Consider the following 27,373-nt stretch of genomic DNA (forward strand, 5'->3'; position numbering starts at 1 on the left):
TGCTAATCATTCACAACCTACTAGTTCCACAAAGGTCCTTATAAGGACTGGTAAGGTATAGGGTACTACAGTACATAGGGTTGAGTGAGGTACAGTCTGCTATTCCTTAAGGACTGGTATAGGTCCACAATATATAGGATTGAGGTGCACTACTGCTGAGTGCTGCCCTATACTGCAGCAGTCCTTTATCAGTATAGGGACTGAGGTACAGTCTGCTAATCATTCACAACCTACTAGTTCCACAAAGGTCCTTATAAGGACTGGTAAGGTATAGGGTACTACAGTACATAGGGTTGAGTGAGGTACAGTCTGCTATTCCTTAAGGACTGGTATAGGTCCACAATACATAGGGTTGAGGTGCACTACTGCTGACTGATGCCCTTCTGCTGCAGTAGTCCTTTATCAGTATAGGGACCGAGGTACAGTCTGCTAATCATTCACAACCTACTTGTTCCACAAAGGTCCTTATAAGGACTGGTAAGGTATAGGGTACTACAGTACATAGGGTTTAGTGAGGTACAGTCTGCTATTCCTTAAGGACTGGTATAGGTCCACAATATATAGGGTTGAGGTGCACTACTGCTGACTGCTGCCCTTCTGCTGCAGCAGTCCTTTATCAGTATAGGGACTGAGGTACAGTCTGCTAATCATTCACAACCTACTTGTTCCACAAAGGTCCTTATAAGGACTGGTAAGGTATAGGGTACTACAGTACATAGGGTTGAGTGAAGTACAGTCTACTATTCCTTACGGACTGGTATAGGTCCACAATATATAGGGTGCACTACTGCTGACTGCTGCCCTATACTGCAGCAGTCCTTTATCAGTATAGGGACTGAGAGTTTTGTCACAGGGTCATTTAAAAAATGACAGGCAGAGGAAGAGGCAGGCCCTTCCGCAGGGGTGGTAGGGGTAGGGCAGGAGCAACAGGCTTGAGCCAAAGTGGGAAGTTGCAGAAGGTGCGTTCAATTACTTTAAAGGACGCACCAGACTTGGTTGAGTGTCTCACTCAGCCTTACTCTTCTGCACCCTCCTCATCCTCTCGATCTGCATCCTCTTCTTCACTCTCTGCTATGTGCACCCCCAAAGACACTACCACCAACAACACCACCACCACCACATTCCTTCCGCTTGAGTCACAGGAATTATTTTCTGATCCATATCAAGACATTTCTGATGCGCAGCCACTCTTGGTATTGGATCAGGAAGGGGAGGTAGCAACAACCGCCACTCAGCAGTCTGACGACAGTACCCAGATCAGCCCAAGGAGGAGGTTGGTCCCTGGTGTTGCTGCCTACTCCGAGATCTCTACTTATAGCGGTGGGGAAGGTGACGTAGATGATGACCTGTCTAGTGATGTCACGTGGGTGCCCACAAGAGAGGAAGAGGAGGGGAGTTCAGACGGAGATATGGACCAGCAGATAGGGAGGAGAAGCAGGAATAACTTACATTGCACAGGAGGGACAAAGCAGACTGCTAATGTATCAGGAGCGAGTCATCGACCATGTACGGTCACATCTGGCACTCCCAGGACGCCGGCACATGGCTCCACAGTGTGGGCTTTTTTTAACGTGTCCGCTGCTGACAATAGCGTTGCCATCTGCAATCTTTGCAGTCAACGCATTAGTCGCGGTAAGCCCAACACTCACCTAGGGATGACCGCCTTAAGAAGGCACATGAGCAGCCATCACCGAGCCCAGTGGGAGCAACGGAACACACAAAGCCACATTCCAGGCTCTCACCGTCCAGCCTCATCTTCTACTTCTCCTACTCCTCTCTCCTCACAATTGTCCTCCACTCCACCTTCCATCACGCCAAGCTCACGTTTTTCTGCAAAAAGGCAGGCTTCCGTGGGCCTAATGTTCGAGCGTAAAAAAATGATGACGCCGGATAACCCTCTTGCCCAACGGTTGACGGCTGGCTTGTCAGAACTGATAGCCCGCCAACTACTGCCATATAAACTGGTGGACTCGGAGGCCTTTCGAAAATTTGTGGCCATTGGAACACCACAATGGAAGGTCCCAGGAAGGAAGTATTTCTCACAGAAGGGCATCCCAGAGCTATATGGCCATGTTCAGCGGCAAGTGAATGTATCTCTGGCACACAATGTCGGAGCCAAGATACATCTGACCACAGACACGTGGTCTAGCAAACACGGGCAGGGAAGGTATATCACTTTTACTGCCCACTGGGTGAACCTTCTGACGGCCGTCAAGAATGTAACCCGTGGCACACGTGTAGATTTGGTTTTACCACCACGGATTGCATGCAGGCCTGACTCTTCTTCTCCTCCTCCTCCTACTCCATCCTCCTCCCTCTCCTCCTCGGCTGACTCCTCCTTTTCCGCTGCTAGCGTCTCTTCCGCTGCGCCGCCCAAGCTCCCCAGAACCTATTCGACATGCCAGGTGAGATGTTGCCATGCCGTGCTGCGTCTGTTGTGCCTGGAAGCCAAGAGCCATACTGGCCCGGCACTCCTTTCAGCTTTGCGTTCAGAGGCAGATCAGTGGCTAACACCGCTCAATTTGACAGTTGGTAAAGTGGTGGGTGACAATGGTGCCAATCTGCTTAGCGCATTGAAACAGGGCAAAATGACGCACGTGCCATGCATGGCACACGTCTTAAACTTGGTCGTGCAGCGATTCGTTGTCAAATACCCTGGGGTCCAGGACATCTTGCGGCAGGCAAGGAAAATCTCGGCCTATTTCAGAAGATCTTACATGGCCATGGCTCGCCTTGCTGACATTCAGCGGCGACACAATCTGCCGGTCAGACGTCTTATTTGCGATTGCCCGACGTGATGGAACTCAACCTTCTATATGCTTGATAGGCTGCTCCAGCAGAAATGTGCAGTTAACGTCTACCTGTATGAACTCTGCGGCACAACAGGTTCTGGGGAGCTGGGGGTTTTTTCACAGCGCCAGTGGCTGCTCATGCGCGACGCATGCAGACTTCTGCGGCCATTTGAGGAGATCACCAAACTGGTCAGTCGAAGCCATGGCGCCATCAGTGACATGGTACCTTATGCCTTCTTTATGGAGCGTGCATTGCGTCGTGTCATTGATCAAGCTGTGGAGGAGAGGGAAGATGAGGAAGTCGCAATGCTGGATGAATTCCCAGGGGGGGCTACTCTATCTGAGACAAGTCAACAACAGGAGTCTGAGGAGGAGTCAGAGGAGGATGGTGCCGGGGCGGATGAGGAGGAGCAAGAAGAGCATGCTTTAAACCTTTCTGGGATCCCTGTTGTTGTGCGTGGATGGGGAGAGGAGAATGAAGAGGACGGCATTATCCTGGATGATGAGCAGGAGCCAGGACACCACATCGCTTCCAGTTTAGTGCAAATGGGGGCCTTCATGCTCCAGTGTTTTAATAGGGACCCCCCGTATAAAAAGCATAAGGGTCAAGGACCAGTACTGGGTGGCAACGTACTTAGACCCCCCAGTACAAACACAAAATGGCGGAAATGTTACCGCTGTCACAGAGGGCTGTCAGAATGCAGCACTTCCAGGCCTTGCTTCGAGAAATGCTGCATTCTGCTTTTGTGTGCGCTGGCAGAGGAGCAATTCCCACTCCCAGAGAAGGAGTTGCGGGTACCAATCCAACAGCGCCTGCAAGAAGAGGCCGGTTTGAAGATGTGTTGTTGACTTCGGATATGAGGTCATTCTTTCAGCCGACCCATCGACAGGTGTCATCCGGATCCAGCATCAGGGAACGCCTAGACCGTCAGGTGTCCGATCACATCGGGTTAACGGCCGATGTGGATGCTCTGAGGAGTGATGAACCCCTGGACTACTGGGTGGGCAGGCTTGACCTCTGGCCAGAGCTTGCCCAATTTGCAATCGAACTGTTGGCTTGCCCCTCGTCCATTGTCCTGTCCGAAAGGACGTTCAGCGCAGCAGGGGGGATCGTGACCGATAAGCGTACTCGCCTAGCTCACGACAGTGTTAAATACCTCACATTTCAAAAAATGAATGAGGCATGGATCTCGTAGGAATTCAACACATGTGACCAGTAGACCATGTATATGTCTAGAAACGATTTTTTTAATCGAGCACACAGACCTTCTTTCTTCATTTGGCTCACTTCCTTGTCCAAAAAAAGCACACCGTACTATATGCCCGTACCCTCCTGTTTGAAGAGGTTGAGCGGTGTCATATTTCTACTGGGGCTGTTTATTATGAGGGGCTCCCACCAACCATGTGCTGTGCTGACTTCCTCCTGGGGCTGTACCTCTGCTGTGCATATTATGAGGGGCTCCCACCATCCCTGTGTTATGCTCATTATGAGGGGCTCCCACCATCCCTGTGCTGTGCCGACTTCCTCTTGGGGCTGTACCTCTGCTGTGCATATTATGAGGGGCTCCCACCATCCCTGTGCTATGCTCATTATGAGGGGCTCCCACCATCCCTGTGCTGTGCTGACTTCCTCCTGGGGCTGCTTATTATGAGGGGCTCCCACCATCCCTGTGCTATGCTGACATACTCCTGGGGCTGCTTATTATGAGGGGCTCCCACCATCCCTGTGCTGTGCTGAATTCCTCCTGGGGCTGTACCTCTGCTGTGCATATTATGAGGGGCTCCCACCATCCCTGTGCTATGCTCATTATGAGGGGCTCCCACCATCCCTGTGCTATGCTGACTTCCTCCTGGGGCTGCTTATTATGAGGGGCTCCCACCATCCCTGTGCTATGCTGACATCCTCCTGGGGCTGCTTATTATGAGGGGCTCCCACCATCCCTGTGCTGTGCTGACTTCCTCCTGGGGCTGTACCTCTGCTGTGCATATTATGAGGGGCTCCCACCATCCCTGTGCTATGCTCATTATGAGGGGCTCCCACCATCCCTGTGCTATGCTGACTTCCTCCTGGGGCTGCTTACGGTGCAGGTGTCAGTGCTGTATATCACGGTGCTGGTGTCAGTGCTGTATATCATGGTGCTGGTGTCAGTGCTTTATGTCACGCTGCTGATGTCAGTGCTCCCTATCACGGTGCTGGTGTCAGATCACTCTATCACGGTGCAGGTGTCATTGCTGTATGTCACGCTGCTGATGTCAGTGCTGTATATCACAGTGCTGGTGTCAGTGCTGTATATCACGGTGCTGGTGTCAGTGCTGTATATCACGGTGCTGGTGTCAGTGCTGTATATCACGGTGCTGGTGTCAGTGCTTTATGTCACGCTGCTGATGTCAGTGCTCTCTATCACGGTGCAGGTGTCATTGCTGTATGTCATGCTGCTGATGTCAGTGCTGTATATCACGGTGCTGGTGTGAGTGCTTTATGTCACGCTGCTGATGTCAGTGCTCTCTATCACGGTGCTGGTGTCAGATCACTCTATCACGGTGCAGGTGTCATTGCTGTATGTCACGCTGCTGATGTCAGTGCTGTATATCACGGTGCTGGTGTCAGTGCTGTATATCACGGTGCTGATGTCAGTGCTGTATGTCACGGTGCTGGTGTCAGTGCTGTATATCACGGTGCTGGTATGAGTGCTTTATGTCACGCTGCTGATGTCAGTGCTCTCTATCACAGTGCTGGTGTCAGATCACTCTATCACGGTGCAGGTGTCATTGCTGTATGTCACGCTGCTGATGTCAGTGCTGTATATCACGGTGCTAGTGTGAGTGCTTTATGTCACGCTGCTGATGTCAGTGCTCTCTATCATGGTGCTGGTGTCAGATCACTCTATCACGGTGCAGGTGTCATTGCTGTATGTCACGCTGCTGATGTCAGTGCTCTCTATCATGGTGCTGGTGTCAGATCACTCTATCACGGTGCAGGTGTCATTGCTGTATGTCACGCTGCTGATGATCATCTCCTGCACCCTCTACTTTGCCTACCCTGAACTTCCCTCTCCTCCATTGCCTTCATGCGCTCCACAGTCCTGAATTGTCACAACAATTTCACATATAAAAAAAGAATGCTTGTAGTTGTTGATCCCAGATTCACCTCATACATGTGTTATATCATTGGCCATGTGGTGGGACTATGTGTGCACAGCTAGTAATTATTTTGTGGCTGCAAATTTGACCTGTAGGTTTGCAAAGTTCGCCTCCCATTGAAGTCAATGGGGCCCGCCAGGAACGTTCACGGTCCGCGGTCCGTGTTCGCAAAACGTCCCGTCGGAAGTTCGTCCATCACTAATGATGACATCACTCTTGACCGTGTAAGGGTGATGCTCCCAGAAATCCTCTCCTCTTGCACACAATTTATACTGTATTTGTCACTGTAAAGTAATGTCACATTTTCTTCTGTAAGCAAGAAGGACCCACTCTGAATAGCTCCTTAAGCTGACTCTGGTTGCTCGATGCTACTAGGCCAGAGGCCTAATATTTTAAAAGCACATGTTGGATGTTGGACTACTGTTCCCAGCCAGCCCAGATTGCAAATCCTGTGCCCCCAGGCCACATTGAATTGACACATATCCCCACAGTCTCTCCTCTGATTCAGGAGTCCTCATCATTGACTAATGATGAGGACTTTGCTAATGATTGTGTAAGAGCAAAGTTCCCTCACAGACTTCCTGGCAAATCCAGCCTTCCACTGTGGTACACTCACCGACCTTTCTCTGCCCTGAGTCCTTGATGGAGAACTTGACTGGACCATACATTCTGACAGCTTCACCTGCCCTTCTGCTCCAGAAGTTCCTTATCGATCACAGTGTAATGATAAGGACATTGCCAATGACTGTGTAAAGGCAAAGTTCCTTCACAGTTTTCCCTGGGCCTCCTCCTGTGATTGGCGATCCCCCCCCCCCCCATTCTCCACTTTACTCAGCTGAAAACTTGCCTCAGTGGCATGTTACCTCAGTTTATATAGGAGACCCGTTCCCTGCCAATGCCAGTTGGGGATTGGTCAGGGCTCGCACATGAGCTGCCTGCCACTCCAGTTCCAGGCCCTGCCCCTCTTCCAGAACATTCCAGGGAGAACTAGATCAGAACTAGAGCACAGGTGGTCACACCCACTGCTACACTAACCACTCCCAGCCCCTAGATCAAAACAGACAGGTCTAGCTTGCAGCATAGGCCTGCCTAAATTTACCCATGCTGACAGTCTATTTACAAAAATCCTATTACTAGCACCTACCTAATGGGAGAGGGTTCTACATCTGTATGCGAACAAAGATTGGCGGTGAGCCTGCGATTTAGATTTGTGATACCAAGACTTGGACTGTTTATTGACTTTGACTAAAGTAAGCTGTCTTCTTGTTTATCCGTAATTCAATGCAAATACAAATGAACTGTTTTGCTTTTACCAAACTGTCTGGCAGTCATTCCAGAGCGACCCCAGATCACAGAAAGACTGGGGAAATTCATTGGTATATTCTAATCCAGACCGAAAAGCAATTTCTGCCCTATACAGTTTCTTCAGACAGGCATTGGACTACACCTGTGAAACTGGTCTTAACAAATAGACCAAGAAGTCTCCCCAGCTTCCAGTTATATTTATTTGAGGTACGATCAAAGCCACAATTTACTTTGAGGTGCAGCTTTGCTTTTGCTATCATTCCTTTATATCTCCACATCGCTCTTACCTTATGGGCCTAAACTCTTCTTCTTGCTGCCTGAAAAGTTGGCATTTAGAGTTGACTTGTTCCATGCCTTCTGGGCGTGTCGGAAGATTTTGGATTCCTCTAACCCTAGTATGACCACTCTTTGGCCTAACTAACACCCCAGGTTTTAAAATATTTAGGGGTTGAAAACAACTCCTCATTATTGTAGCACAAAAAAACATCATAAATTAATCTACCCGAATCCCCCACTATCTCTTTGTTTATAGACAAACTGACATATATTTTTCCCATGGAATGGGTGAAAGCCTCCTTACACAAGAAATTATGGGTCCAAAAACTTTTTTTGACAACTGGAAATCGTTCATTCAGATCATACCCATAGCTATTCAACGATACTAAGTGCAATGTTTCTAATACACCCAATGATATCAAAACAGACTGTTAACCAATGATCCTCCAATTGATGTTCCCCTCTCTACTTGAATCAAAATATACTTTATATTTTGATAGCCAAGGCCTTCCCCTCTTTCCTTCCATTCGCTAATTGTTAATCCGTCTAAATTATTTTCTTTTATGTTTACCTTTAGACCTGGTACAGTTATTTAATTCTCAAGATATATTAACAAACTGTATAATATATTCTTTATATTGCCTTTTGAGCTAAATGTAGGGACTACCCTCTTTGTTACCCGCATTCTCAGATCAAAAAATAAATAAATAAATTGAACCAATCCTTTAAACAACATTCTTCGGGGTGCTTAAACCTGTACATGAAAGGGAAATAGCAATACAGTGTGACATTGTTTGCAAACAGGGACCAGGAATCTCACATTTAGTGGTGGTGGGATTCCCCTTAAAATTCATAAAAGACCCTTATCCAAGCATGCAGGTGTCCATTAAAGGGGGTGCACCCTGCCGAACCATACCAGGCAACATTCCTTCAACATTTGGAGAGTATGGATGACCCGAACACCCCCCCCGGTTTGGTCCGCACCAGAACCTTCGAATGGACCAAAAATTCGTATGAACTTTAGAACCCCATTAAAGTCTATGGGACTTGAACGTTCAAAATCAAAAGTGCTAATTTTAAAGGCTAATATGCAAGATATTGTCCTAAAAAGGGTATGGGGACCCAACTCCTGCCCCAGGGGACATGGATCAATGCAAATTTTTTTTTAATAAGGGCCGTTTTTTCAGGAGCACAGATTTTAATGACGATTAAAGTGAAAAAAAAAGTTTAATTATTCCTTTAACCGCTTAAAGAGGAAGTAAACCCTGATGGGTTTACTTCCTCTTTTTTTCCCTGCAAAGGTAAAGCATAATGGACTACTATGCATCGCATAGTAGCTCATTATGTGTCACTTACCTGACACAGGAGCCAGCGAAGTCGCCGCTGATCCCTGTAGTCCGCCGCGTCCATCTTGCTGGTGGCGTCTCGCAGCTCCGACCAATGACAGCGGCGAAGCCGCGATGACGTCACTCCCGCGCATGCGCACGGGAGTCGCGCCTCGCAGCTCCGCCGCTGTCATACGGCGAGGCCGCGATGACGTCACTCCCGCGCATGCGCACGGGAGTCGACAAATTTGGCAAATCCATTCTTGGACTTGCCGCATTTAGTGCGCATGCGCGCCGCTGTCTACGGCGCATGCGCCGTAGACAGCGGTGCCCATTTTCGGGCAAATATCTCCTAAACCATATAGGTTTAGGAGATATTACTTGGACCTACAGGTAAGCCTTAATCTAGGCTTACCTGTAGGTCAAAGTTGTTTGGAAGGGTTTACTTCCATTTTAAGAGCCGCCTCCTGCACATTTACATCGGCAGAATGGCACAGCTGGGCACAAGCACGTACAGGTACGTTGCTTTTTAAGTGCCCAGCCGTGGGTCAGGAGCGCGGCGCCAGCTGCGCGTTTGCGACCAGATCCTGAGCTCCGTGACCGCGGGACCCATGGACCTAATCACCACTGGTGTCCCGTGATCGGGCCACAGAGCTGAAGAACGAGGAGAGTTCTGTAAACAAACCTCTCCCTGTGCTTCCTACTGTGGCTGTCACCGATCATCTGTTCCCTGTTATAGGGAATAGTGATGGACGAACTTCCGATGGGACGTTTCGCGAACGCGGACCGATAGTTTGTGAACCGTAACGTTCGCGGCGGGCCCCATTGACTTCAATGGGAGGCGAACTTTGCAAACCTACAGGTCAAATTTGCAGCCACAAAATAATTACTAGCTGTGCAAACATAGTCCCACCACATGGCCAATGACATAACACATGTATGAGGTGAATCTGGGATCGACAACTACAAGCATTCTTTTTTTATATGTGAAATTGTTGTGACAATTCACGAAGGCAATGGAGGAGAGGGAAGGTCAGGGTAGGCAAAGAAGAGGGTGCAGGAGATGATCACCAGCAGCATGACATTCAGCAATGACACCTGCACCGTGATAGAGTGGTCTGACACCAGCACCGTGATAGAGAGCACTGACATCAGCAGCGTGACATAAAGCACTGACACCAGCACCGTGATATACAGCACTGACAACAGCACCATGATATACAGCACTGACATCAGCAGTGTGACATACAGCAATGACACCTGCACCGTGATAGAGTGATCTGACACCAGCACCGTGATAGAGAGCACTGACATCAGCAGCGTGACATAAAGCACTGACACCAGCACCGTGATATACAGCACTGACACCAGCACCGTGATATACAGCACTGACATCAGCAGCGTGACATACAGCAATGACACCTGCACCGTGATAAAGTTATCTGACACCAGCACCGTGATAGAGAGCACTGACATCAGCAGCGTGACATAAAGCACTGACACCAGCACCATGATATACAGCACTGACACCAGCACCATGATAGAGAGCACTGACTTCAGCAGCGCGACATACAGCAATGACACCTGCACCGTGATAGAGTGATCTGACACCAGCACCATGATAGAGAGCACTGACATCAGCAGCGTGACATAAAGCACTGACACCAGCACTGTGATATACAGCATTGACATCGGCAGCGTGACATACAGCAATGACACCTGCACCGTGATACAGTGATCTGACACCAGCACCATGATAGAGAGCACTGACATCAGCAGCGTGACATAAAGCACTGACACCAGCACCGTGATATACAGCAGTGACACCAGCACCGTGATACACTGCACTGACATCAGCAGCGTGACATACAGCAATGGCACCTGCACTGTGATAGAGTGATCGGACACCAGCAGCGTGATAGAGAGCACTGACATCAGCAGCGTGACATAAAGCACTGACACCAGCACCATGATATACAGCACTAACATCAGCAGCGTGACATACAGCAATGACACCTGCACCGTGATAGAGTGATCGGACGCCAGCACCGTGATAGAGAGCACTGACATCAGCAGCGTGACATAAAGCACTCACACCAGCACCGTGATATACAGCACTGACACCAGCACCGTGATATACAGCACTGACACCTGCACCGTAAGCAGCCCCAGGAGGAAGTCAGCATAGCACAGGGATGGTGGGAGCCCCTCATAATGAGCATAGAACAGGGATGGTGGGAGCCCCTCATAATATGCACAGCAGAGGTACAGCCCCAGGAGGAAGTCAGCACAGCACAGGGATGGTGGGAGCCCCTCATAATAAGCAGCCCCAGGAGGAAGTCAGCACAGCACAGGGATGGTGGGAGCCCCTCATAATAAGCAGCCCCAGGAGGATGTCAGCATAGCACAGGGATGGTGGGAGCCCCTCATAATGAGCATAGCACAGGGATGGTGGGTGCCCCTCATAATATGCACAGCAGAGGTACAGCCCCAGGAGGAAGTCAGCACAGGGATGGTGGGAGCCTCTCATAATAAGCAGCCCCAGGAGGATGTCAGCATAGCACAGGGATGGTGAGAGCCCCTTATAATAAGCAGCCCCAGGAGGAAGTCAGCACAGCACAGGGATGGTGGGAGCCCCTCATAATGAGCATAGCACAGGGATGGTGGGAGCCCCTCATAATATGCACAGCAGAGGTACAGCCCCAGGAGGAAGTCAGCACAGGGATGGTGGGAGCCCCTCATAATAAGCAGCCCCAGGAGGATGTCAGCATAGCACAGGGATGGTGGGAGCCCCTCATAATAAGCAGCCCCAGGAGGAAGTCAGCACAGCACAGGGATGGTGGGAGCCCCTCATAATGAGCATAGCACAGGGATGGTGGGAGCCCCTCATAATATGCACAGCAGAGGTACAGCCCCAGGAGGAAGTCAGCACAGCACAGGGATGGTGGGAGCCCCTCATAATAAGCAGCCCCAGGAGGAAGTGTCAGGTACTCACCAGGGGCCGAAGTGCTGAGAGCGGCTTCCCTTGCAACTGGGTGCACAGTACCCCTGAGGGTGGAACAGCGGGTACAGGGCACGAAGGGGCACGGGTTGCCAGCAGGTGACTGGTATGCAGGAAGTCTTCTGAGGGAAGAGATGCCCGTGCAGATGGCCTTGGGATGTACTTGAAGAGAATGCCAGGCAGGGGTTCTAACACCTGACTTGTGTGAAGGTCTGGAAGAGGGCTTGTGCAGGAACAGGCCGAGGGTCAAACACAAGTAATCAGTCCGGGAGCCAGCAAGGCTGAATGTAGAGGATAATCCAGAAGCAGGCTGAGGGTCAAACAGATGTAATCAGTCCGGGAGCTAGCAAGGCTAAATGCAGAAGACAGAGGGTATTCCAGAGGCAGGCCGAGGGTCAAACACATGTAATCAGTCCGGGAGCCAGCAAGGCTAAGAGCAGGAAGTCCGTTAAACAAGCCAGGGATCAGGTCAGGAGAGAATCAGAGTAGTCTTTAGGCAATCCGGGTCACAACAGGAAGTGGCAAACAGGAACAGGAAGCAGAGGAACACAGGTGCGCTGAGGAGACAAACCAGCAAAGACACAGAGCAAATGGTTGCCTTTCATAGGCCTGCCAGAGTGATCAGGTGATGTGCAAACCCGCCGTATTGCGCACCCGTGTGCGCCTCTGCGCTGGTCTGCCACGCAGACGCACAGGGAAGCACCGACGTTGAAGTCTGTTGATCCTCTGACAGGAAGTCAGCACTGCACAGGGATGGTGGGAGCCCCTCATAATAAGCAGCCCCAGGAGGAAGTCAGCACAGCACAGGGATGGTGGGAGCCCCTCATAATGAGCATAGCACAGGGATGGTGGGAGCCCCTCATAATGAACATAGCACAGGGATGGTGGGAGCCCCTCATAATATGCACAGCAGAGGTACAGCCCCAGGAGGAAGTCAGCAGAGCACAGGGATGGTGGGAGCCCCTCATAATAAGCAGCCCCAGGAGGAAGTCAAGTATGTGCAAGTATTTTATACATGTATTACACAACTATATACTGCACACCAAATAGTACACCTATACCAGTCCTTAAGGACCTTTGTGGAACTAGTAGCTAGGGATTAGCAGACTGTACCTCAGTCCCTATACTGATAAAGGACTGCTGCAGCAGAAGGGCAGCAGTCAGCAGTAGTGCACCTCAACCCTATATATTGTGGACCTATACCAGTCCTTAAGGAATAGCAGACTGTACCTCACTCAACCCTATGTACTGTAGTACCCTATACCTTACCAGTCCTTATAAGGACCTTTGTGGAACAAGTAGGTTGTGAATGATTAGCAGACTGTACCTCAGTCCCTATACTTATAAAGGACTACTGCAGCAGAAGGGCAGCAGTCAGCAGTAGTGCACCTCAACCCTATGTATTGTGGACCTATACCAGTCCTTAAGGAATAGCAGACTGTACCTCACTCAACCCTATGTACTATAGTACCCTATACCTTACCAGTCCTTATAAGGACCTTTGTGGAACAAGTAGGTTGTGAATGATTAGCAGACTGTACCTCAGTCAATATACTGATAAAGGACTACTGCAGCAGAAGGGCAGCAGTCAGCAGTAGTGCACCTCAACCCTATGTATTGTGGACCTATACCAGTCCTTACGGAATAGCAGACTGTACCTCACTCAACCCTATGTACTGTAGTACCCTATACCTTACCAGTCCTTATAAGGACCTTTGTGGAACAAGTAGGTTGTGAATGATTAGCAGACTGTACCTCGGTCCCTATACTGATAAAGGACTACTGCAGCAGAAGGGCAGCAGTCAGCAGTAGTGCACCTCAACCCTATGTATTGTGGACCTATACCAGTCCTTAAGGAATAGCAGACTGTACCTCACTCAACCCTATGTACTGTAGTACCCTATACCTTACCAGTCCTTATAAGGACCTTTGTGGAACAAGTAGGTTGTGAATGATTAGCAGACTGTACCTCATTCAATATACTGATAAAAGACTACTGCAGCAGAAGGGCAGCAGTCAGCAGTAGTGCACCTCAACCCTATGTATTGTGGACCTATACCAGTCCTTACGGAATAGCAGACTGTACCTCACTCAACCCTATGTACTGTAGTACCCTATACCTTACCAGTCCTTATAAGGACCTTTGTGGAACAAGTAGGTTGTGAATGATTAGCAGACTGTACCTCGGTCCCTATACTGATAAAGGACTACTGCAGCAGAAGGGCAGCAGTCAGCAGTAGTGCACCTCAACCCTATGTATTGTGGACCTATACCAGTCCTTAAGGAATAGCAGACTGTACCTCACTCAACCCTATGTACTGTAGTACCCTATACCTTACCAGTCCTTATAAGGACCTTAGTGGAACAAGTAGGGTGTGAATGATTAGCAGACTGTACCTCAGTCCCTATACTGATAAAGGACTACTGCAGCAGAAGGGCAGCATTCAGCAGTAGTGCACCTCAACCCTATATATTGTGGACCTATACCAGTCCTTAAGGAATAGCAGACTGTACCTCACTAAACCCTATGTACTGTAGTACCCTATACCTTAGCAGTCCTTATAAGGACCTTTGTGGAACAAGTAGGTTGTGAATGATTAGCAGACTGTACCTCAGTCCCTATACTGATAAAGGACTACTGCAGCAGAAGGGCAGCAGTCAGCAGTAGTGCACCTCAACCCTATGTATTGTGGACCTATACCAGTCCTTAAGGAATAGCAGACTGTACCTCACTCAACCCTATGTACTGTAGTACCCTATACCTTACCAGTCCTTATAAGGACCTTTGTGGAACAAGTAGGTTGTGAATGATTAGCAGACTGTACCTCAGTCCCTATACTGATAAAGGACTACTGCAGCAGAAGGGCAGCAGTCAGCAGTAGTGCACCTCAACCCTATGTATTGTGGACCTATACCAGTCCTTACGGGAATAGCAGACTGTACCTCACTCAACCCTATGTACTGTAGTACCCTATACCTTACCAGTCCTTATAAGGACCTTTGTGGAACAAGTAGGTTGTGAATGATTAGCAGACTGTACCTCAGTCCCTATACTGATAAAGGACTACTGCAGCAGAAGGGCAGCAGTCAAGTATAATATTCTTTCTATATTTGGAAAAAAGAATATTATACGTGTACAAGCCTATTACCATACCAGTCCTGAAAAGAACCTTTGTGGACCTAATAGTAACAGCTACTGATTAAAGAGGAAGTAAACCCTGATGGGTTTACTTCCTCTTTTTTTCCCTGCAAAGGTAAAGCATAATGGACTACTATGCATCGCATAGTAGCTCATTATGTGTCACTTACCTGACACAGGAGCCAGCGAAGTCGCCGCTGTCCCCTGTAGTCCGCCGCATCCATGTTGCTTGTGGCGTCTCGCAGCTCCGACGAATCACAGCGGCGCAACTGCGATGACGTCACTCCCGCGCATGCGCACGGGAGTCGCGTCTCGCAGCTCCGCCGCTGCCATACGGCGAAGCTGCGATGACGTCACTCCCGCGCATGCGCACGGGAGTCGACAAATTTGGCAAATCCATTCTTGGATTTGCCGCATTTAGTGCACCTGCGCGCCGCTGTCTACGGCGCATGCGCCGTAGACAGCGGTGCCCATTTTCGGGCAAATATCTCCTAAACCATATAGGTTTAGGAGATATTGCTTGGACCTACAGGTAAGCCTTAATCTAGGCTTACCTATAGGTCCAAGTTGTTTGGAAGGGTTTACTTCCTCTTTAAACTGACTGTCCCTCACTGCCTCACACACAGCTTCCTGCCTGTCCCTATTTAAACTGACAAAACAGAGGCTGCTGGAACAATAACTTGAATAGCACTTTTGTGGACCTAATAGTAACAGCTAATGATTAAACTGACTGTCCCTGCAGCACACAGCGTCCTGTCCCTCTCTCTACACTGACAAAAGACAGGCTGCTGCAAAAATCAGTAGCACAGCAGTGCCTCAAACCTATATCCTGAACTACACCTAACACCTATACCAGTCCTGAAAAGAACTTTTGTGGACCAAATAGCTAGCGATTTGGGTCACTGCAGTCTCTCCCTGCTCCACACAGCAACCTTTCCCTATAGTGACAGAAGAAAGAATGTAAAATGGCCGCCGGATCCGGTCTATTTATAAGTTAGGGGGAATGTCCAAGTGTCCATGTGCTGTAATGTCTCAATTGGCTGTCCTGTACCCCATGATGGATCATCATAGGTCAAAGTTCTTTTACACAGTAAAAACGGAAGTCCGCCGGGCGAACGGCCGCAATAGTCCGCCGATCGGGCGGACCGCGAACAGCCGAAATTTGCCACGAAACGACTGCCGGGCGAACCGTTCGGCCATCTCTAGAAGGGAAAGACGATCAGTTAAGTCACATGCCAAGCCACGCCCCCTACAATAAAAATAAACACTCAACGTCACACATTACCCCTCCTCGCCCTCTAGTGGTTAACTCCTTCACTGCCAGTGTCATTTACACAGGAATCAGTGCATTTAAATAGCACTGATTGCTGTATAAATGACAATGGTCCCAAAAATGTGTCAAAATGTCCGATGTGTTCGCAATAATGTCGCAGTCACAATAAAAATCGCTGATCGCCACCATTACTACAAAAAAAAAATAATAAAAATGCTTTAAAACGATCCCCTATTTTGTAAACGCTATAACTTTTGTGCAAACCAATCAATAATCACTAATTGCGATTTTTTGTACCGAAAAATATGTAGAAGAATAAGTTTCGGCCTAAACTGAGGAAAAAAAATGTTTTTTATATATTTTTTGGGGATATTTATTATAGCAAAAAGTAAAAAATATTGCATTTTTTTCAAAATTGTCCAGGGCTTAAGTGGTTAAATATCGTGCCTGGTGGGTGTCTATAGTATGCCTGTGAAGTGGCACGTGTTTCCCGTGTTTAGAACAGTCCCTGCACAAAATTACATTTAACGGAAAAAAGTCATTTTAACCACTTCCCGACCGGCGCATGCCGATGTACGCTGGGAGAATGGCACAGGCAGGCATATTGGCATGCAGGTATGTCCATTTCTCTATGCCGCCCTGCCACCGCGTGCATGCCCCCGGTGGCGCGCTCGCGTGCCGGTCGAGATCCCTGTGAGTCTGGTCGCGGGTCCCGCAGACTCGATCGCCGAGCGGATACCCACGATCGTCTCACGGGGAGGCTAAATGGGGAGATGCCATTGTAAACAGCATCTCCCTGTTCTGCCTAGCAACAAGTGACACTGATCTCTGCTCCATGTGATTGGAGCAGAGATCAGTGTTCACTAACACAAAGCCCAGCCCCCCACAGTTAGTAACACGCCCCTAGGAACACTTAACCCCTACACTGCCACCCCTGGTTAACCCCTTCACTGCCAGTGTCATTTACACAGGAATCAGTGCATTTGTATAGCACCGATTGCTGTATAAATGACAATGGTCCCAAAAATGTCCGATGTGTCCGTCATAATGTCGCAGTCACAATAAAAATCGCTGATCGCCGCCATTACTAGTAAAAAAAAAAATTAATAAAAATGCCATAAAACTATCCCCTATTTTGTAAACGCTATAACTTTTGCGCAAACCAATCAATAATCGCTTATTGCGATTTTTTTTTTACCAAAAATATGTAGAAGAATACATATCGGCCTAAACTGAGGGAAAAAAATAGTTTTTATATATTTTTGGAGGATATTTATTATAACAAAAAGTAAAAAATAATGCTTTTTTTCAAAATTGTCACTCTATTTTTGTTTATAGCGCAAAAAATAAAAACTTCAGGGGTGATCAAATACCACCAAAATAAAGCTCTATTTGTGGGAAAAAAAGGACGTCAATTTTGTTTGGGAGCCACGTCGCACGACCGTGCAATTGTCAGTTAAAGCAACGCAGTGCCGAATCGCAAAAAGCGGTCTGGTCTTAAGCCAGTAAAATGGTCCGGTCTGAAAGTGGTTAATGTAATGTCTGGTTCCGGCAATATGGATTAAAATCATTGAGAAAAATGGAATGGATAGTCCCCCTGCCCATTTCCAGCCCCTTTGGGTCTTGTACGAATATTAAGGGGAACCCCGTACCCAGATTAAAAAAAGGAAAGACGTGGGGTCCCCAGGCCCTATATACTCAGAACAGCAGTATACAGGCGGTGCAAACAAGACAGGGACTGTGTAGGTTTGTTGTGTTAAGTAGAATCTGTTTGTAATTTTGAACTGGTACATTTTAAAGTGTAGCTCCAGTCAATAAATCTATTTTTAAGCTTTTTGGAAAACATAGGGAAGGGTTATCACCCCTGTATAATTTTTTCAGCTCACTTCCTGTTGTCTCCTTCTGTTTGCAAGTAGGAGACGTTTGTAAGCTGGATGTTTGAAAGTAGAGGCCTGCCCAATATGCTCTGCAGAAATTTGGCCCTAAGGTGTTGGTGTTGCCACAAGTTAACACTGTAAGCCCTTAAAGTGACTCTTGGTGGGCACTGGAGCGCCCTGCTGTGAACTATTATATCAATAATTGTAATTACATGCCATTGTTGAACAGTGGTAGAAAAATTGGGCCTTTGGTGGTTGTGGTGGTGCTGGTGCCACAACACTGTAAGTCCTCACAGTTACTCTCGGTGGGCACAGGAAGGGGCCCTGCTGTGAAATATTATATCAAGAATTGTAATTACATGCACCTGTTAAACAGGGGCTGAAAAATTGGGCCTTAGGCACTGGTGCCACAACACTGCAACACCTCACAGAAACTCTAGTTGGAGAGCAGGAATGAGCCCTGCTGCAAAGCATTTGATCAAAAATTGTAGTTACATGCCCCTGTTAAACAGGGGCTGAAAAATTGGGCCTTAGGTACTGGTGCCACGACACTGCAACCTTTCCCAGATACTCTAGTTGGAGTGCAGGAATGAGCCCTGCTGCAAGGCATTGCATCAAAAATTCTAATTACATGCGCCTGTTAAACAGGGGCTGAAAAATTGGGCCTTAGGCACTGGTGGTGTCACCCAGAACTAAAAATGTTCTTCCAAGCTATCAGCGGGATCATTGAAGAGGAAGAGGATAGTCAGTCAACATAACAGGACAGTCACCCAGCATCAGCGCAGGCAGTCTTGAAGGGATGTGACACTTAAAAAAAAAAATATTCAACTTCAGGTGCTTGGTAGCTGGTGGTGATCCAAGACTGATTCATCTTTATGAAGGTCAGTCACTCAACCGAGTCGGTGGACAGGCGCACCCTGTGATCAGTTACAAAGCCTCCAGCAGCACCGAATGTGCATTCCAAAAGAACACTGGATGCAGGACAGGTCAGTAGCTCAATTGCATACTGTACAAGCTCTGGCCAGTGATCCATCCTCAAGACCCAGTAAGCTAGAGGATTTTCGGTGGGAAAGGTGTCCAAGTCTGACCTTGCCCCTAGGTATTCCTGCACCATGTAAATCAGACGCTGGTGATGGTTGCTGGAACCGATCATACCTTGGGGCTGCAGACTAAAAAACTGTCTGACCGCATCGGCAGACGGCCACCTTCTCCACCACTCCTTCTTTGACTGACCGAAGCCTCAGCAACATGTTTTCCAGGACCAGGAGTTTGTAACCTCCCAGTCTCTGGGAACGCATTGCACAGACCATTCTGCAAGGCCTCCCGGAGATGTCTCATCCTCTGCTCCCTCTGCAATGGCCAGATAAGGTCCACAACCTTACCCTTGTACCGTGGATCAAGGAGAGTGGCCAGCCAGTAATGGTCCCTCTCCTTGATCCAAAGAATACGAGGATCCTTCTGCAGGCTTTGCAGGATCAGGGAGGCCATGCAGCGTAGGTTAGCTGAGGCATTCGATCCAGAGTCCTCTGGGTCACTAAGGACGACATCATCTGCAGCCACCTCCTCCCAGCCATGTACAATTCCACGTTTTTTTGGGACTGTAAATCATCCCTAAAAGACTGCTGCTGCTGATGCTGAGTGCAAGCCTCCACCTCCATGCTGACACAATCATCCTTCTCCTCCTCGTCCTCTTCCTGTTTGATGGGTGGGATAGCAGGAACACTGTCTGGATAAAGGGGGCCTTGAGAGGCAAGGAAATCCTCCTCTTCCTGCCTCTGTTCTGCCTCAAGTGCCCTGCCCATTATTCCACGTAGCGTATGCTCCAACAGGTGGACAAGAGGTACAGTGTCACTGATGCATGCACTGTCACTGCTCACCATCCTCGTGGCCTCCTCAAATGGTGACAGGACAGTGCATGCATCCCTGATCATGCCCCACTGGCGTGGTGAAAAAAAAACGAGCTCCCCTGACCCTGTCCTGGTGCCGTAGTCGCACAGGTACTCATTGATGGCCCTCTGCTGTGTTTGCAGCCGCTGCAGCATGGGCAACGTTGAGTTCCACCTGGTGGGCATGTCACATATAAGGCGGTTCTTGAGCAGGTTCAACTCCTTTTGTAGCTCAGCCAGCCGAGCACTGGCATTATATGATTAGCGGAAATGCACACAGACTTTCCTGGCCTGCCTCAGGACATTCTGTAAGCCCGGGTACCTGCCCAAGAACCACTGCACCACCAGGTTAAGGATGTGAGCCACACAGGGCACATGGGTCAGTTATCCCTGTCGGAGGGCGGAGAGGAGGTTGGTGCCATTGTTGCAAACCACCATTCCTGGCTTAAACTGGCGTGGCGTCAACCACCTCTCGGCATGCCTCTGCAGAGCTGACAAAATATCTGCCCCAGTGTGGCTCCTGTCCCCCAAACAAACCAGCGCAAGCATGGCATGGCATCTTTTTGCCTGTGTACTTGCGTAGCCCCTTGAGCACTGCTGGTTCAGAGGACAAAGCACAGGAAAAGGCCATGGAGGAAGAAGAAGAGGAGGGGGTGGAGGAGAGGGGTGTGTCCCAACCAGTAGTATCATTTTGGAGGCGTGGTGGCAGAACAACCTCCAACACTAATGCACCTTGTCCTGCATCCTTCCCAGCCGCCAGAAGAGTGACCCAATGGGCCGTGAAAGATAGTTAACATCCCTGTCCATGCCTGCTGGACCATGAGTCAGCGGTAATATGCACCTTACCGCTGACTGCCATGTCCAGCGAGGCATAGACATTGCCTTCCACATGCCGGTAGAGAGCCAGAATGGCATTCCGTGAGAAAAAGTGGCGTTTGGGAACCTGCCACTGAGGAACCGCACATTGCACACTCACGGAAGGGGGCCGAGTCTACCAACTGAAAAGGCAGCAGTTGAAGTGCTAGCAATTTAGCCAAGCTAGTATTCAACCGCTGGGCATGTGGATGGCTGGGAGTGAACTTCTTTCGACGGTCCAGCAGCTGGGGCAGGAAAATTTTCCTGGTACAATCGGAAGTCGGTGTACTGCTAGCAGAGTGCCTGCAAGTACTTGGCTGTGACACACCTAATTCTACACCTTAATTCCTCTCAGTGCAGGTTTCAGAGAGGACTGAAGGTATAGTGGGGTTGGAGATCCCAGCTGATGAGGAGCAAGGAGAGGTCCGCTTTGTTCTTTGGTGTGGGTTTTTAAGGTACACTTGCCAACGAGCTGCATGGTAGGTCAACATATGTCTGGTCAAGCCTGCGGTGCCCAAGCGGCTGATGTTTTGGCCACGCGAGATACGCTTGAGACATATGTTGCAAATAGCAGAGGTGCGATCTGATGCACTCGTCTCAAAAAAGGCCCACACCAAAGAACTCTTGGAATAACGTGCAGAGGCAGCACCCTGCAAAGGCAGAGCTCTGCGGTGTGATTCAGTCGGTGTGCAGCCCTTAAGCTGGCCCCCGGAGGGCATCCTGCCTTGTTGGAGATGTTTCTCCTCCTCTCTCCTATCAGGTACCCACGTGGAGTGACCTCATCATCCCCTCCCTCTTCATCACTGGAGCAAACCTGGCAGTATGCTGCAGCTGGTGGAACATGACTGCCAGATTGCTGTCCTTCTTGAGCATCCCCTCTCTTTGCGCTCACACTACTGCCTTCCTCTAGCTGGGTATCATCATCAGAGCCTTCAAAACGCTGGGCATCCTCCTGGAGCATGTACACAACACTGTGCTCAAGCAGTTCGGGGGACTCCTCAGGAGAACATGGTGGGTCTAGAGAAGGAGTGACTGATGACATTGAAATGAGGTAAGAGGACGCGTTGGCAGCGGCTTTGCTAGTACCCTGAGCCTGGTTGAGAGAGGATGAGGAGGATGAGGAGGATGAGGAGGATGAGGAGGGCTTGGTCATTCACTCTACCAAGTCTTCAGCATAATGCGGCTCAACATGTCCAGCTGTCGAAAATAAGGACAAGCGTGTCCCATGGCCATGTGCTGATGACGATGCACCACGTCCATGACCAGCACTGTTGTCTCTAGACATAGAGCCTGCTTGCCCTCTTTTATTGGCTCATGACTGTCTGCCTCTCCTTGTTGGCCTTTCAGACATAGTAATGGCCTGCAGGGAGATGGGAAAACCAGCAATTGGGGCAGTTTTAGGTGCACACTGAGCAGATGACACATTACACCTACTGTAATTACTGCAGTTGCCTGCCTGTGGTATAGGATCTGAAGAACACCAGCAATTGGGGTAGCTTCAGGTGTATACTGTCCAGGAGGCACACTACACCCACTGTAACTGCTGCAGATGCCTGTGTTAGAGAAACAGAACAACACCAGCAATAATGGTTAGCTTCAGGTGTATATTGTGCAGGGGGCACACAACACCCACTGTAAATTCTGCAGATGCCTGTGTTACAGAAACAGAACAACACCAGCAATAAGGGGTAGCTTCAGCTGTATACTGTGCAGGAGGCACACAACACCCACTCTAACTGCTTCAGATGCCTGAGTTACAGAAACCGAACAACACCAGCAATAAGGGGTAGCTTCAGGTGTATACTGTGCAGGAGGCACACAACACCCACTCTAACTGCTGCAGATGCTTGTGTAAGCCCCTGTACACACAGTCGGAGATTCTGCCAACCAAATCCGTCGGATTTTGTCCGTCAGATTTAGTCTGACAGATTGTGTCCGAAACTGTTGCATACACACGTTTAGACTAAGTTGTCGAAAAATCCGATCTTTCAGAACGTGATCACGTAATTTCGTTACGATGGGACTAGATTCAGGCTAGTAGCCAATAGCTTTGATGTAGGAATTTGATCTGAGCATGCGTGGCACTTGGTCCGATCAAAATTCTCTAAACATGATCGCATTACGTCAGACTGGCCCAGTTGGTCGGGAAATATTTCCAACATGTTGGAAAATTGGGTCGGACGGAGATTCGGACGGAATCAGCCCAATCCATACCACACACAGTCGGATTATCTGACGACACGGTCCGATAAGACGCATTCCGACGGATTCTCCGACCGTGTGTACGCGGCTTTACAGAAACAGAACAACACCAGCAATAAGGGGTAGCTTCAGGTGTATACTGTGCAGGAGGCACACCCACTAAATAAAAAAGGTGATCATATATACCAAATATTACTACAGAGATGAAAAAACCTTGTTTGATATATATTCTACTTCATAGATAAAGTGCAATAAATCAATAATTATATCAATACTATTGGTGAATCCTAATGCAAATTGCTGCTGTGCAAGCAATTATTTAGCTTCTGTGCAAAACTGCTACTGTGCAAACTACATAAATAAATAATTTTCTGTGCATGCAATTATTTAGCTGCTGTGCAAACTGCTACAGTGCAAACTACGCAAATAAATTATTTGCTGTGCATATGATTATTTAGCTACTATGCAAACTGCTACTGTGCAAACTACTCAAATAAATAATTAGCTGTGGATGCAATAATTTAGCTGCTGTGCAAAATGCTACTGTGCAAACTATGCAAATAAATTATTTGCTGTACATGCAATTATTTAGCTGCTGTGCAAACTGCTACTGTGCAAACTACGCAAATAAATTATTTTCAAAAACTGCACAACACATTACCATAAATTCATAAAGTGAATAAAATAGCTGTTGCTGTGCAAATAATTAAAACAAACAATTAATATAGTGCAAAATCGTGCAAATCATCATCAGGTGCTAGACATTAAATAATAATTGAATGAACACTAAATAGTGCAAAATGGTGCACAATTATCATAAAGTTCTGAGTATCAAATGATCCTTTGTGTACACCTTTAAGTGTGGAGGTGTACTGCACTATATTAATTGTATTATATAGTTTGCGCTGATCACCTTTTTTTATTTATTGTTGTTCAAGTGCATGGTATACACTTTAGGTCTAGCAGCAATCTAACCGACATACCACATTTAGATATTTTTCACTTTGATAGCGTGAGGGAACCCCATTTTTCTATGTACACAACACCCATTGTAACATCGCTAGGTTCAAAGATGACACTGTCCCTGCCTATCCTGCTCTCTCCCTGCACGCCAACACATTACACAAAGCCGCCGTGCTGGCGGCCTTATATAGTGTGGGGCATGTACTAAACCCCTCTGAGCTATAATTGGCCACAGGTATCCTGCCTGTGGCCAATTATGGTTCTCCTTGCTGCCGGTGCTGTGATTGGCCAAGCATGCGGGGTCACAGTGCATGCCTGGCCAATCATGAGCCAGCAATGCACTGCGATAGCGCAGTGCATTGTGGTCCGTGAGCGCCACACGAATATGGAGCGAACGGCCCACAAAGTTCTGGATTCGCCGAACACCAAGCTCATCCCTATTGGAGCGTACCTTGAAAAGAGGAACTGGATCATTGTGTCATTTATCAAATATGGCCATTACCATATTTGATCATTGATGTCACTCAGGATCCCCTGCCATTTTTTTTCCAAAAAGAAAATTAGATCTGTGACTTTGCGCTTACAAATGCTGGTATTCATATAAAAAGCAGTGAGCCCAGTTAACCTATTCTGCATGTTTTTTCATTAGGAAATACCAAGCTGATGTGTGAATCTGTATGAGTGAGGGATGTAAAAATAACTTATTTATTTTTTTAGTTAAGAATTATTGTTTTACAATTCTGTATGAATGACTGCTTTTCTCTCTAGTGACATCTTGTGTTTATTTTGCAAAATGCATGTTATAATAGACTATACCATGTACAGTATTTTTGTATGTGTAGCGCTGGCTCCTGACAAGCAGGTGCTATTGTTTTTGTAAAATTAAGTTGCCTGAAGCCACAGTTGGGCTTTGGGATTATTTCTCTAAATTTCTGGTTTCAGTACCAGTTCAGCTGCGTTGCACTGGGTTCTCCTTGACCGTAGGTATCGTGTCGCTATCGCTGCCGGCAAGGGAAGAAACTTAGTCTAGCTGGATGCATTGAATGCCACTTATCTCTCGGAACCAGCCCAGTGGGAGTGTTCTCCTGCTGTGCATTCTGGGGGGTGGTATTTAAGGTACCGACGCCATGTTGGCGGGGGATTATTTTCTGTCTTTTTGGTTCTGGTGGTCCTCCTGACCCATCCCCATGGCCCTCCTGGCCTGGGGTGCGGGACTATGCATCCTGCGTCTCGGGGCTGGCTGGCCCAAGGTGACGCAACTGAAGGAATGGGCCCGAGCGAATCTCAGGGGTCTATTGATTCAAGGATGGTCCGGTGCCGTCTCATTAGAAGGGAGAGGCCCAGTAACTGAAGAACCCCACTGGAGGACTCTTTCAAGAGAAGGCCGTGCGCAAGGCTGGCTTCTCTGGAGGAGCCTGGAGGCTTAGTTGAAGGATGCAGCTTGGATCAACACTCATACGGTATCGCCGGGTCGGCTGAAAGAAACTGGTACCGTATGTCAGTTCTTTAAATTTATCCACATCCTTCAAGTGTATCTTACAAGTCTGTGGCAGAGACTTTACCGAGCATCCCACCGGCTGCTAGGCCTAGTGAGAGAGGTCTATCCGGGGGTTGTTGAATCCAGTGTGGGAACCGCTTTATTCTCTGGATTCTCTTAATATCTTTACCCTGCAAATTAAGTGCCTGAACTCACCCCTAACCCTCTACCCACCGTTAAGAGACTGTGTTTTTCTAAATAAATAACCCAAAAGAGGATTCAGTGTCAGTTTCAACATTCTTTGGGCCATTTACCACGGGATCCCCAAGACAGAAAAGCAAGCAGGTGAGGTAACGGTAAGCCTAAATAAAACCAGCAGCTCCTTCGGGGGGTTAGTGCTACATATGTACTATTATATTTAAAATTTATATTAATGTCAATATTATCTATTGATTATCTGAAGTCAAAACAAACTGTACTTTGTTTCTATAATCAATGTGCATGTTGACTAAACTACTCTCTTTTGCAAAATTAATTTGAACATTGCAATTATCCAAGGGACAACTGAGCATTTAACTCCAGGCTTGTGTTTTCCTTTCAAGAGAGGCAACTAGCATTTTCTGAAGCGTATGCAAGCAAGGCAGGTAACACATTCCTCTTAATGATATACAGTATTTCTTTATTTTTTCATTAAGCCTATAATTACAGTACATACAATATAATGTCCTACTGAACACTGTCATAGCTACCAACTGTCCCACATTTGGAGGGACTGTCCCTCTTTTGAGACCAAATCCCTCTATCCCTTGTACAGCCTCAGTTTTCCCTTTTTTGATCTGATTTGTACACCTCTAAACAAAATGTATTTCACACCAAAAAGTGTTTTGCTGCATGTAACTTTTTATCCAGCCTCTATATTACTGCTTCTGTAGTAGTATTACTGGAGATTTTTCCAGTCTGCTTGCTCAATGGGGAATCTGTCCGTTGATCCCCACTGAGCTGATGGATGACTGGCCCGTGTCTGGCACCAGACCAGGAATAGAGAAGAAAACTTCCAACGGAAACACTTGTTCCAGTAATTTCCCTCACATTGGAGCAGTGCTGAGACAAGGTCATCCAGCGCCTAGGGCAAAGATGCCAAACTGCGCCCCCCTTTCCCTTAGGGTTAGGCTCAGGGTGCCCCCTACCCCTGCAATATACCATTGCGCCAGGGGCAGCTGTCCCTCCTGCCCACCCCTTGTCCTTGCCCTGCATTGGAGGGATTGTCTCTTACTTCCTGCTGGGTCTGTAGGACAGGAAGTAAAGGAAATATCCTACATGGTATTCTATCTCAAAAAAATGTTTTGGCTTTTGATGTACTTTAACTTTGATAACCAAAAAAGCCTCCTATGCATGCTCTTTTTTAATCCCAGTTTTACCATGTTATGTCAAATCAAATATCCCTGCTTTGGTACTTTGGCCAGAAAACCTTCCCTGGAGCTCAGCCTTGACTACCTATTGTGCAATGAAAGTGTCTTATGGCCCACCTCATTGGGAGAGGAATGTGGGGGTGCACAGATGAGCAATTCTGGAAAACAAAGGTAACTGCACTTTCCTTGCTTTGTTTGCTCTTGGAAGGACTTTTACTTTTAAAAGTTAAAATTTCGATCAGATTTATTTTAATGCAAAGCTTTCAATGCACAGGTTCCTTTTTAAAGCACAGCACACAATGGTTTAAATTTCAGAGAGACAGTCCCATTTTTGGAGCCAAATTTCTCTGTCCCTCTTGTTATATGCTGGCTGCAGTAGTTCTTCTGCTCCCAATTACTTTGTTTAAATTAGTGATTGTCTTCTCTGTTCACAGAGGCCCTTTCCTGGGTCG

Source organism: Lithobates pipiens, unplaced genomic scaffold (assembly GCF_037356315.1).
Source record: "Lithobates pipiens isolate NorthernLeopardFrog02 unplaced genomic scaffold, aLitPip1_a1.2 Scaffold_16, whole genome shotgun sequence".
NCBI lineage: Eukaryota > Metazoa > Chordata > Amphibia > Anura > Ranidae > Lithobates > Lithobates pipiens.